We start from the raw sequence: 14,228 nt of genomic DNA on the forward strand, positions 1-14,228 counted from the left end.
GTATGATAACCCCTCATCCCTATCCTGGTATGCATGGCCCCTCATCCCTATCCTGGTATACATGGTTCCCCTCATCCCTATCCTGGTATGTATGGCCCCTCATTCCTATCCTGGTATGTATGGCCCCTCATCCCTATCTTGGTATGTATGATAACCCCTCATCCCTATCCTGGTATGCATGGCCCCTCATCCCTATCCTGGTATACATGGTTCCCCTCATCCCTATCCTGGTATGTATGGCCCCTCATTCCTATCCTGGTATGTATGGCCCCTCATCCCTATCTTGGTATGTATGATAATCCCTCATCCCTATCCTGGTATACATGGTTCCCCTCATCCCTATCCTGGTATACATGGTTCCCCTCATCCCTATCCTGGTATGCATGGCCCCTCATCCTTATCCTGGTATGTATGCCCCCTCATCCCTATCTTGGTATGTATGATAACCCCTCATCCCTATCCTGGTATGTATGGCCCCTCATTCCTATCCTGGTATGTATGGCCCCTCATCCCTATCTTGGTATGTATGATAACCCCTCATCCCTATCCTGGTATGCATGGCCCCTCATCCCTATCCTGGTATACATGGTTCCCCTCATCCCTATCCTGGTATGTATGGCCCCTCATTCCTATCCTGGTATGTATGGCCCCTCATCCCTATCTTGGTATGTATGATAACCCCTCATCCCTATCCTGGTATGCATGGCCCCTCATCCCTATCCTGGTATACATGGTTCCCCTCATCCCTATCCTGGTATACATGGTTCCCCTCATCCCTATCCTGGTATGCATAGCCCCTCATCCCTATCCTGGTAAGCATGGCACCTCATCAATATCCTGGTTTGCATGGCACCCCAATCCTCATCCTGGTACGCATTGTACCCCTCATCCCTATCCTGGTATGCATGGGCCCTCATCCCTATCCTGGTATGTATGGTCCCTCATCCCTATCTTGGTATGTATGATAACCCCTCATCCCTATCCTGGTATTCATGGCCCCTCATCCCTATCCTGGTATACATGGTTCCCCTCATCCCTATCCTGGTATGTATGGCCCCTCATTCCTATCCTGGTATGTATGGCCCCTCATCCCTATCTTGGTATGTATGATAACCCCTCATCCCTATCCTGGTATGCATGGCCCCTCATCCCTATCCTGGTATACATGGTTCCCCTCATCCCTATCCTGGTATGTATGGCCCCTCATTCCTATCCTGGTATGTATGGCCCCTCATCCCTATCTTGGTATGTATGATAATCCCTCATCCCTATCCTGGTATGCGTAGCCCCTCATCCCTATCCTGGTATACATGGTTCCCCTCATCCCTATCCTGGTATACATGGTTCCCCTCATCCCTATCCTGGTATGCATGGCCCCTCATCCTTATCCTGGTATGTATGCCCCCTCATCCCTATCTTGGTATGTATGATAACCCCTCATCCCTATCCTGGTATGCATGGCCCCTCATCCCTATCCTGGTATGTATGGACCATCATCCCGATCTTGGTATGCATGATAACCCGTCATCCCTTTCCTGCTATGCTTGGCCCTTCATCTGTATCCTGGTATGCAAGGCCCCCACATCCCTATCCTGTTATGCATGGCACCCCTCATCACCAATCCTGGTATGCATGGCTCCCTCATCCCCAATCCTGGTGTATGGCATCCCATCCCTCATCCTGGTATGTATGGTACCCCTTATCCTCCCTATCCTGGTATGCATGGCACCCCACATCCCCCAATCCTGGTATGCATGGCACCCCATCCCTCATCCTGGTATGTTTGGTACCCCTCATCCCTATCATGATATGTATGGTACCTCTCATTCTGGTATGCATGGCACCCGATCCCTCATTCTGGTATGCATTGCACCCCATCCCTCATCCTGGTGTGCATGGTACCCCGCATCCCTGTCCTGGTATGCATGGTACCCCTCATCCCTATCCTGGTATGTATGGCCCCCTCAACCCCATCCTGGTATGTATGGCCGTCCCCTCATCCCTATCCTGTTATGCATGGCCCCTCATTCCCAATCCTGATATGCATGGCACTCCTTATCCCAATCCTGGTATGTATGGCCCCTTCATCCCTATCCTGATATGCATGGTACCCCCTCATTCCTATCCTTGTACGTATGACTCCTCATCCCTATCCTGGTATGTATGGCCCACTCAGCCTTATCCTGGTATGCATGGGCCCCTCACCCCCATCCTGGTATACATGGCACTCCTCATCCCTATCCTGGCATGCATGGTACCCCATCCCTCATCCCTATCCTGGTATGTATGGTACCCTTCATCCTGGTATGCATGGCACCCCAATCCTCATCCTGGTACGCATTGTACCCCTCATCCCTATCCTGGTATGCATGGCCCCTCATCCCTATCCTGGTATACATGGTTCCCCTCATCCCTATCCTGGTATGCATGGCCCCTCATCCCTATCCTGGTATGTATGGCCCCTTATCCCTATCTTGGTATGTATGATAACCCCTCATCCCTATCCTGGTATGCATGGCCCCTCATCCCTATCCTGGTATGCATGGCCCCTCATTCCTATCCTGGTATGCATGGTTCCCCTCATCCCTATCCTGGTATGTATGGCCCTCTCAACCCCATCCTGGTATGTATGGCCCCTCATCTCTATCCTGTTATGCATGGCCCCTCATTCCCAATCCTGATATGCATGGCACCCCTTATCCCAATCCTGGTATGTATGGCCCCTTCATACCTATCCTGGTATGCATGGTACCCCCTCATCCCTATCCTTGTACGTATGGCTCCTCATCCCTATCCTGGCATGTATGGAACGCCTCATCCCTATCCTGGTATGTATGGCCCCTTCAGCCTTATCCTGGTATGCATGGGGCCCTCAACTCCATCCTGGTATTCATGGCACTCCTCATCCTTATCCTGGTATGCATGGTACCCCATCCCTCATCCCTATTCTGGTATGTATAGTACCCCTCATCCTGGTGTGCATGGCACCCCATCCCTATCCTGGTATGCATGGCCCCTCATCCCTATCCTGGTATGTATGACACTCACTGATCCCTATCCTGGTATGCATGGCTCCTCATCCCTATCTTGGTATGTATGGTACCCCTCATCCCCATCCTGGTATGTATGGCCCCTTCAGCCTTATCCTGGTATGCATGGGCCCCTCAACTCCATCCTGGTATGCATGGCACTCCTCATCCTTGTCCTGGTATGCATGGTACCCCATCCCTCATCCCTATTCTGGTTTGCATGGTACCCCTCATCCCTATCCTGGTATGCATGGCCCCTCATCCCTATCCTGGTATGACACCCCCTGATCCCTATCCTGGTATGCATGGCCCCTCATCCGTATCCTGGTATGCATGCCCCACCCCCACATCCCTATCCTGTTATGCGTGGTACCTCCTCATCCCTATTCGGGTATGTATGGCACCCCTTATCCCTAATCCTGGTATGCAGGGCACCCCATCCCTCATCCTGGTATGCATGGCCCCCTCATCCCTATCTTGGTATGTGTGATACCCCCTCATCCATATCTTGGTATGCATGGCACCCCTCATCCCTATCCTGGTATGCATGGCCCCTCATCCATATCTTGGTATGCATGGCCCCCCCACATCCCTATCCTGTTATGCATTTCACGCCTCATCCCAATCCTAGTATGCATGGCACCCCATCTCTCATCCTGGTATGCTTGGCCCCCTCATCCACAATCCTGGTATACAGTTATATGAAAAAGTTTGGGCACCCCTATTAATCTTAAGCTTAATGTTTTATAAAAATTGGTGTTTTTGCAACAGCTATTTCGGTTTGATATATGTAATAACTGTTGGACACAGTAATGTTTCTGCCTTGAAATGAGGTTTATTGTACTAACAGAAAATGTGCAATCTGCATTCAAACAAAATTTGACAGGTGCATAAGTATGGGCACCCTTATCATTTTCTTGTTTTAAATACTCCTACCTACTTTTTACTGACATACTAAAGCACTTTTTTTGGTTTTGCAACCTCATTGAGCTTTGAACTTCATAGCCAGGTGTATGCAATCATGAGAAAAGCTACTTAAAGCGGCCACTTGCAAGTTGTTCTCCTGTTTGAATCTCCTCTGAAGAGTGGCATCATGGGCTCCTCAAAACAACTGTCAAACGATCTGAAAACAAAGATTATTCAACATAGTTGTTCAGGGGAAGGATACAAAAAGCTGTCTAAGAGATTTAACCTGTCAGTTTCCACTGTGAGGAACATAGTAAGGAAATGGAAGAACACAGGGACAGTTCTTGTTAAGGCCAGAAGTGGCAGGCCAAGAAAAACATCAGAAAGGCAGAGAAGAAGAATGGTGAGATCAGTCAAGGACAATCCTCAGACCACCTCCAGAGAGCTGCAGCATCAACTTGCTGGAGATGGTGTCACTGTGCATCGGTCAACTATACAACGCACTTTGCACAAGGAGAAGCTGTATGGGAGAGTGATGCGAAAGAAGCCGTTAATGCAAGCACGCCACAAACAGAGTCGGCTGAGGTATGCAAAAGCACATTTGGAGAAGCCAATTTCTTTTTGGAAGAAGGTCCTGTGGACTGATGAAACCAAGATTGAGTTGTTTGGTCATACAAAAAGGCGTTATGCATGGCGGCAAAAAAACACAGCATTCCAAGAAAAACACTTGCTACCCACAGTAAATTTTGGTGGAGGTTCCATCATGCTTTGGTGCTGTGTGGCCAATGCCGGCACCGGGAATCTTGTTAAAGTTGAGGGACGCATGGATTCCACTCAGTATCAGCAGATTCTTGACAATAATGTTCAAGAATCAGTGATAAAGTTGAAGTTACGCAGGGGATGGATCTTTCAGCAAGACAATGATCCAAAACACCACTCCAAATCTACTCAGGCATTCATGCAGAGGAACAATTACAATGTTCTGGAATGGCCATCCTAGTCCCCAGACCTGAATATCATTGAACATCTGTGGGATCATTTGAAGAGGGCTGTCCATGCTCGGCGACCATCAAACTTAACTGAACTGGAATTGTTTTGTAAAGAGGAATGGTCAAAAATACCTTCATCCAGGATCTAGGAACTCATTAAAAGCTACAGGAAGCGACTAGAGGCTGTTATTTTTGCAAAAGGAGGATCTACTAAATATTAATGTCACTTTTCTGGTGAGGTGCCCATACTTATGCACCTGTCAAATTTTGTTTGAATGCAGATTGCACATTTTCTGTTAGTACAATAAACCTCATTTCAAGGAAGAAACATTACTGTGTCCAACAGTTATTACATATATCAAACTGAAATAGCTGTTGCAAAAACACCAATTTTTACAAAACATTAAGCTTAAGATTAATAGGGGTGCCCAAACTTTTTCATATAACTGTACATGGCACCCCTCATCCCCAATCCTGGTATGTATGGCACCCCATCCCTCATTCCTATCCTGGTATGTATGGTACCCCTCATCCTGGTATGCATGGCACCCCATCCCTCATCCTGGTTTGCATGGTACCCCTCATCCCTATCCTGGTATGCATGGCCCCTCATCCCTATCCTGTTATGCATGGCACCCCCACATCCCTATCCTTTTATACATGGTACCCCTTCAGACTGTGTCTCAGTTAACAATGGGGTACCACAGGGGTCAGCATTGGGCCCGCTTCTTTTTAACATATTTATTAATGACCTTGTAGAGGGCATACAAAGTAGTATTTCAATATTTGCAGATAACACTAAACTCTGCAGGGTAATCAATACAGAGGAGGACAATTTTATATTACAGGAGGATCTATGTAAACTAGAAGCTTGGGCTGATAAATGGCAAATGAGCTTTAATGGGGATAAATGTAAGGTAATGCACTTGGGTAGAGGAAATAAAATGTATAATTATATGCTTAAGTGTAAAACACTGGGCAAAACTGTAACTGAAAAAGACCTGGGTGTATTGGTGGACGACAAGCTCACGTGTGGTGGCCAGTGTCAGGCAGCTGCTGCAAAGGCAAATAAAATAATGGGATGCATTAAAAGAGGCATAGATGCTCATGAGGAGAACATAATTTTACCTCTATACAAGTCACTAGTGCGACCACACTTAGAATACTGTGTACAGTTCTGGTCTCCGGTGTATAAGAAAGACATAGCTGAACTAGAGCGGGTGCAGAGAAAAGCGACCAAGGTTATTAGAGGACTGGGGGGTCTGCAATACCAAGACAGGTTATTACACTTGGGGTTCTTTACTTTGGAAAAACGAAGGCTTAGGGGTGATCTTATTACTATGTACAAGTATATGAGGGGACAGTACAAAGACCTTTCTACTGATCTTTTTCCTCTGAGGCCTGAGACAGGGACAAGGGGGCATCTTCTACGTCTGGAGGAAGAAGGTTTAATCATAATCACAGACGGGGATTCTTTACTGTAAGAGCAGTGAGACTATGGAGCTCTCTGCCGCATGATGTTGTAATGATTGATTCACTATTAAAGTTAAGGGCATGGATGCCTTTCTTGAAAAGTATAATATTACAGGTTATATATACTAGATTCCTTGATAGGGCGTTGATCCAGGGAACTAGTCTGATTGTCGTATGGAGTCGGGAAGGAATTTTTTTCCCCCAAGGTCGAGCTTAGTGTTTGCCACATGGGTTTTTTTTTGCTTTCCTCTGGATCAACATTTTAGGCTATGGGGTGAACTAGATGGATTTAGTCTTCCTTCAACCTTAAAAAGCTATGTTACTATGTAAACTGTCAGCTCTCATGCAATACATGTCTATTGCAATGCATGAGACCAGTGATCAGACAAATAAAAACTGAAGTCCCATACAGGGACAAAGTAAAAATGTAAAAAAAATGTCTAAAAATGTTTTCAAACTGTTAAAAAAAAAACTCACAAAATAAAAAAATATATTAAAACATTAAATCTGTATATTTATGCAAAAACAAAAAAAGTACACATATTTGGTATCGCCGTGTCCAGAACTACCCGATCTATAAAACTGTCAAACTAATTAACCCCTTCTGTGGACACTGTAAAAAAAAATGGAGCAAAAAACTATGCTTTTTCATTATATTGCCAAACAAAAAGTAAAATAAAATGTGATCAAAAAGCCAAATGGAAATAAAAATGGTACCGCTGAAATCGTCATCTTGTCCCGCAAAAAAAAAAAGCCGCCATACAGCTCCATCAGCCGAAAAAGAAAAAAGTTAAAACTCTCAGAATAAAACAATACGAAAAATAATTTTTTTTTATTAAATAGTTTTAATGTGTAAAAGCGCCAAAATATAAAAAAAGATATGTGTAGTATCGCTGTAAAATTGCTAACCTGAAAAATAATGCTGCCTTATGACTTTTACCACACACGGAACGGCATAAACAAAACTCAAAAAACAATTCCTGAATTGTTTGTTTTTGTTCAATTTACCTCCCAAAAAAACGGAATAGAAAGCGATCAAAAAATGTCACGTACCCAAAAATGGTACCAATAAAAACGTCAACTCGTCCAGCAAAAAACAAGCCCTTATATGACTCTGTCGGCTGAAATATGCAAAAATGATAGCTCTAAAAATATGGCGGTGCAAAAAAATAGATTTTGCAAAAAAAAAAAAGTTTTTTTTAATGTGTCACAGCTGTCATTCATAAAAACCCCGATATAAATCTGGTATCACTGTAATCGCACCAACCCGAAGAATAAAATCGTCTAATCACTTATACTGCACGAGGAACAGTGTAATTAATAACTAAAACTGATTCTTCACCTGCTGCTGATTTGTTCATTCTGCCTCCCAAAGATCGCAGGATGCCTTGGCTCACATTTATTCTACACTCTGTGCTGAGTGCTTACATAGGGGTTTCAGTGTAAATCTCTGAAATAAGTGATTCAGACAGAACCCCCGGCAGAAGATTCCCTGTAATGAGGCAAATGGAGGCACTATGGATGCCGTCTGGCCTATGATCCCATGTTGTGAGTTTTTTTAGGCGTGCATAGAAGTTGCACAGTTTTGCGCACTTCTGAAAAAAAGGACACGCTAAACAGAGGCCAGACTAAGTCCAGAGTAACTCTGCTGCCTCATTATAGTGAATGGATCCCTTGGGGGTTTCATCTGAATTATATCACTTGGAGATTTAAATGGAAACCCCGATGTAGGTGCTCAGCCTAAAGCGCCGGATAAACGCTATGTAAAATGTTCCCAATAAAAGCTTCAACTCAATCCACAAAAAAAGCAAGTCCCCACTCAGGTCGGTCATCTGTTAAAGAAAATATAAGGGACTTCCAAGTTACTGGTAGCACAAAGACTCTGGAATAGTGAAATGGCCCTTGCCCCCCAAAAGAAATTGAGAAAATTCTGTACTCCCAAATCCAAATGCCCCTTTCCTTCTGAGCTCCACAGTGTGCCTAAACTACATTTCAGGTGCACATATTTGGCATTCATGTAGCGATGAGAGCCCGCCTAATTTACAGGTGCATGTCCCCAGAAGCTTAAGCTGGGCACAATGTACTGGACACTACAACGTAGTGGTCACTTCAACGGCAGTTTGAAATTTTCACTCAGCAATATCCAATGCTGCTTGTTTCTGGAAAACACCCATTTGTCCCTACACCTGTAGGTAAATTCCCAAAGGGGTATAGTTTCCAAAATGGGGTCACGTGAGGGTGGATTCTGCTTTTCTAGCACTTAGGGGCTCTGTATAGAAGAAATTGTGTGACACATTGCGACACCATTTTTTCCCATTGCCCTGTGTGAAAATGTAAAATCTGAGGCTTAAACAATTTTTTTGGTGGTAAAAATATAATTCTTTTTTCTTCACTGCCAATGGTATGAATTTAAAAATGTAAAAATACTTACTACTTTCCTAGATAAATTCCTTGAGAGGTATAGTTTACAAAATGGGGTCACTTGTGGGGGTTCCTGCTGTTTCGGCATGTCAGCGACTCTTCAAATGTGACACGGTGTCTGCAACCTATCCCAGCCAACATAGCACTCCTTTCTCTTCCAAGCCCTGCCGTGCGCCAAAGCAGTAGTTTTCCACCACATTTGGGGTATCGGCGTACTCAGGAGAAATTGCACAACAGATTTTGGGGTCCATTTTTCCTGCTATCCATGCGAAAATAAAAAAAATTGCGTCTAAAGTAACATTTGTGTGGAAAAAAGTTAAATGTTCATTGTTTTCTTCCACATTCCAAAAATTCCCGTGAAGCATCTAAATGGTTAATTAACTTCTTGAATGTGGTTTTGAGCACCTTGAGGGGTGAAGTTGTTAGAATGGTGTCAACTTTTGGGTATTTTCTGTCATAAAGGCCTCTCAAAGTCACTTCAAATAAGATGTGGTCCCTGAAAAAATGGTTTCGTATATTTTGTTGGAAAAATGAGAAATCAATTGTTAACTTTTAATCCTTATAACTTCCTAATAAAAAAAATTGGTGCTGATGTAAAGTAGACATGTGGTAAATGTTATTTATTAACTATTTTGTGTGACATATCTCTCTGATTTAAGGGCATGAAAATTCAAAATTTGAAAATTGCTAAATTTTCGCCAAATTTCAGATTTTTTCACAAATAAACAAGTCATATTGAAGAAATTTTGCCACTATCATGAAGTACAAGATGTCACGAAAAAACAGAATCAGTGGGATCCGTTGAAGCGTTCCAGAGCTATTACCTCATAAAGTGACAGTGGTCAGAATTGAAAAAATTGGCCCGGTCACGAAGGCGAAAACAGGCTCTGGCGCGAAAGGGTTAAACTTTTCCAGAATTAGATACAGATTCAGTACAATGTAATCCGGAGTTCTTTTTGTTATTCTTGTACCCGGTATTTGAATTTCTCAACCGTTTGTATTCGTGTATGTTCTAAAATGCTCAAATTAGGGATATCATCAAATGGTAGAATAACCGACTTACCTCAATTAATGGACAGTCCTGACCAGGTGTGCACCTACTGCTGGTGCAGCCGATGCAACTGCACCGGGGCCCGACGGTGCAGGGGGGCCCTTGCCAGGTGGCTGATAATCTGGCCTGCTTCTCAGAGCCCCATGGCCAGATTGCCCTCATCATATGTGGTGGGCATGGAGAGATCCCTGCAGCTCCGCTGCTGACAGGAGGAAAATGGCAGCAGAGCTGCAGAGATCCGTTTTCTGCTTCCTGCCCTGTGCTTCCTCCCTGACACAGGCCCGCGCTGCTTGATGACGTCATCATGCGGTGCGAGCCTGTGTGTCAGGGAGGAAGTTACCGGAGACGAGGAGGTGCAGGGGAGCGAGCTGAGGTAAGTTTTGTTTTTTATTTTTTTAACAAACTGGGGAAACTGGGGAGAGCAATGAGAGGAGGCTGGGGAGAGCAATGAGAGAAGGCTGGGGAGACCAATGAGAGGAGGCTGGGGAGAGCAATGAGAGGAGGCTGGGGAGAGCAATGAAAGGGGGCTGGGGAGAGCAATGAGAGAAGGCTGGGGAAAGCAATGAGGGGCTGGAAAGAGCAATGAGAGAAGGCTGGGGAGAGAAATGAGGAGGCTGGGGAGAGCAATGAGAGAGGGCTGTGGAGAGCAATGAGAGAGGGCTGTGGAGAGCAATGGGAAGAGGCTGGGGAGAGCAATGGGAAGAGGCTGGGGAGAGCAATGGGAAGAGGCTGGGGAGAGCAATGGGAAGAGGCTGGGGAGAGCAATGCTGGGGCTGGGGAGAGCAATGCTGGGTATGGAGGGAGAGAGCAATGACGGGGGTGCTGGGAGAGAGCAATGATGGGGGTGCTGGGAGAGAGCAATGACAGGGGTTTCACTTTGCTTGTACTTTAAAGTCCTGTATATTTTCCATGTACACATAGCCTTACAGTTAATTGGGGAGAGTCACAGAGACTGAATAATTTATATTATTGGCCGGTGGAGATTATAGTTAATGGGGGGGCACAGTGCTGCTTATCACTTTATATTTTGATTACTAAGTGGCTAATAGTATATTAATGGGGGGGGGTACATATCTGTATTCAGGAGCGCAGTGCGGGGGAGACATGTATGTATACAATATATGTGACCTTGTTATTTTCTAGGCTGGAGAGCATCATGACAAGACTAATCGTGGCTGGGAGATGTCGACATGAAGGTCTGACCAGATGGAGAAGAAGCAGCAGAAACCGACTCTGATCAGGCGAGACGTCAGCGGTAAGTGCCTGGATGTAAATATTATTCTGTATCTGCACTGTGTGACTAGGCGTGATCTTAAAATCCCTTAGGCTGCATTTTCACATTTGTGTGAAAGGTCCGTGTGCTGCCAGATTTTTTTTATCGGATGGTCCATGGACTCGTACAGTTTTATAGATACATTCACACATCCATGAAAATCACGTATCTGAGAATGAGATCTGTGAGGGTCAGAGAATGTCCTGTTTTGAGGATTAGAATAGGACATGCTTAATGCATCTGTAATCATTGCTCTGGAGGGAGGGAGGGCTTGGCTTCTATCTGTGTACATATGCTTTTGCATGGGCAGCCATTTTAGGGGGTCTCGTGTGCACACGGTAGTGTGGTTCAAACAGTATTTTTTTCTTTTTTTCAAATGTTCCATGTATGCTCACTGTATGCTATTTTTTTATTTCAGATGTCTTACAATAGCGAGGAATTTGTCCGTGAACTAATCGAGATGTATCGGTCCCTGCCCTGCCTTTGGCAGATTAAGTCTGCCAAGTACAGTAACCGAAAAAAAAAAAGGGAGGCATATGGGAAACTAGTTGCTCTCTTTAAGCAGCATAATCCCTGCGAGAAGGTCGATGAGACTGTTGTTCGGGAAAAGATCCAGGGTCTTCGCACAGTCTATAAAAAAGAGCTGGACAAGGTGGAGAAGTCAATGAAGTCTGGTGCCGGCACAGATGATGTTTATGTGCCCTCGTTATGGTACTATGACTTGCTTGGCTTCACCCGTGATCAGGAGCTGCTGCGCACAATGGTATCTTCGATGCGGCAGACCCTGGATCAAGACCCTGTGATCCCGACTGACACCCGTTGGAGATGTAAGTACCTTCTTTGCTTGCTTCCCTGTAAATAGCATTTAAACTTGGTATGTACATGCCATAGTTGAATAGAAAATATTAACTAAATGTTTTACCTGCTTAATTCTTCAGTTTACAAAAGTTATCCCTTCCAGTTCAGATAAGTACACTCCTTTACTATTTTCACCCCACTCACTTCTCATATTGTTGAATGCCATTTCATATCCTGTACTGCTAGTGCCTCCCCACACATTTGTTTCCAGTGCACGTTTACCCATGCTGGTCATGATATATCCAATGCCAACACATTTCTGTGGTGTGGTGCTGAATGTTGTAAAATAATTTTTGGGTTTAACTTTAACATTTAATTTTCTGTTCCCGCAGCAACATCAGCAAGATATGTTAACCACAAGTGACGACATCCTGGGTGATGAACCTAGCCTGGCGGAGGCTGCTGAGGGGTCAAGACCCTGCACCCTCAACACTCAATTCAGCTACTGTGCCTCGGCGAATAATCAATGCACATAAGAGAAAGGCCACCTTGTCACCATCAACAGAGCTAGTCTCTTTGGCAAAGCAAATTTTAAGCCAGCAGAGCAACTCAGGCATGGACAGCTTTGCCAACTTCACCGCTGATCGACTTCAGAAGCTGGATGACACACAGAGGATCCATGCCGAAAGGGTCATTTTCGAGACTTTAAATAAAGCGGCAGCCGGTCAACTGAGTGAAACATCAACTGTACATACTAGGATTGACCGTGATCCCTGTGCAAGTCAGTCATGGACCCAAATGCCGGAACCACTGCGTAGCACACCAGTATGACGGTTTGTACCTCAACGAAACCTGCCGCTTGCCCCCCCCCCCCCACCAATATCCCAGGTTTTCTAATTCCTTTCTTGAAGAACTATCTTCTCCGCCCAGGCAAGGATTTTTGAATCCAGAAAACCAGTATCAAGAGCTTTAGTGATGTTTTCCTTGTAGGGTTTAAGTTAAATGTTTAAATTGTTAAGTTATTGTTTATTTAATAGTTAATTTAATTGTTTATTTATTAAAATATTTGTTCATAATAAAAATGTTTTTTGAATTAAGACTTGCAGCCTGCTTTACTGAATTCAGCATATAGTTATTAGCAGGTCTACTAGGTGGGGTAATGGACTGGGTGCATCTACACAGATGCATAGATATAATGGGTGTGAGTGATGAAACATGTTATTTGTTTGTAACAAAGTGTACACAACAGTGGATATAAACTTTAACGTTTTTTTTATAACAACAAAATAAATATAACAGCAAAAAACAAAAAAGTTAGTGGCTGCCGCGCCGCCACAAACCTTGCCAGCATCACTCCGTGCTGTTGGACTGCTTCTCCTAGTGTCCGCTGTGACGCCAGGAGTGTCCGCTGTGATGCCAGGAGGTCGTCTAATGTAGGGATTTCGACGGAGGTAATGGTTAAACTTAAGACGAATGATTCTGTACATTCATCTAATTAAGGCTATGTGCCCACAATGCAGAAATGCTCAGGATTTTTTCCTGAACGTTTCTGCATCTCCCTGGCAGGAAAAAACACATGAGGATTGTACATGCGTTCTTCCTGCCAGGGACATGCGGAAATGAAGCGGTCTTCACTTGCATTTCCGCATTCGGGTTGACAAGCACTTTCCAAGCGATTAGCATCACTTGGAAAGTGCTTGTCAACTTGGTCACACTATATAAATCCATGCAAACGGCATGGATTTATATACTGTGACCCCCAAAGAATGTAAAAAAAATAAAAAATTATCTATACTTACCTTCCGATGGCCCCCGCAGTCTTGATACCCTCCGTCCCGGCTGCCGGCAGCGGTAAACTGAAGGACCTGCCGACGTCAGCGTCGTGTGACCCGTCACATGACTCGGACGTCAGCGTAGGTCCTTCATTCAACCGCGAAGTGCCGGGAAGCAAGGAGGAGCGCAGCGCGGGCCGCCAGAAGGTAAGTATATATATATTTTTTATTTTATTCTTTTTTTTTTTAATGGTACCTGGGTCTGGATGAGAGTCCTCTCATCCACAACCGGGTACCATCCGCACATTATAACGCGCCAATTACGCAAGTACAGATGCAGTCTTGCGGAATTGGCGCGTTCTAATGCAAGTCAATGGCGGCGCAAAAAGAAGCGCTTCCGCAAAATAATTGGTAGTGCTGCGTTTTTTTACACAATGATAATCCCCAGCGGTAATTTCCGCAGCATGTGCACAGCACATGCGGATTATCATAGGGGAACATTGCAGCCCTTCTACC

Source organism: Phyllobates terribilis, unplaced genomic scaffold, assembly GCF_046119375.1.
Source record: "Phyllobates terribilis strain yellow unplaced genomic scaffold, ASM4611937v1 Scaffold_120__1_contigs__length_5212024, whole genome shotgun sequence".
Lineage (NCBI taxonomy): Eukaryota > Metazoa > Chordata > Amphibia > Anura > Dendrobatidae > Phyllobates > Phyllobates terribilis.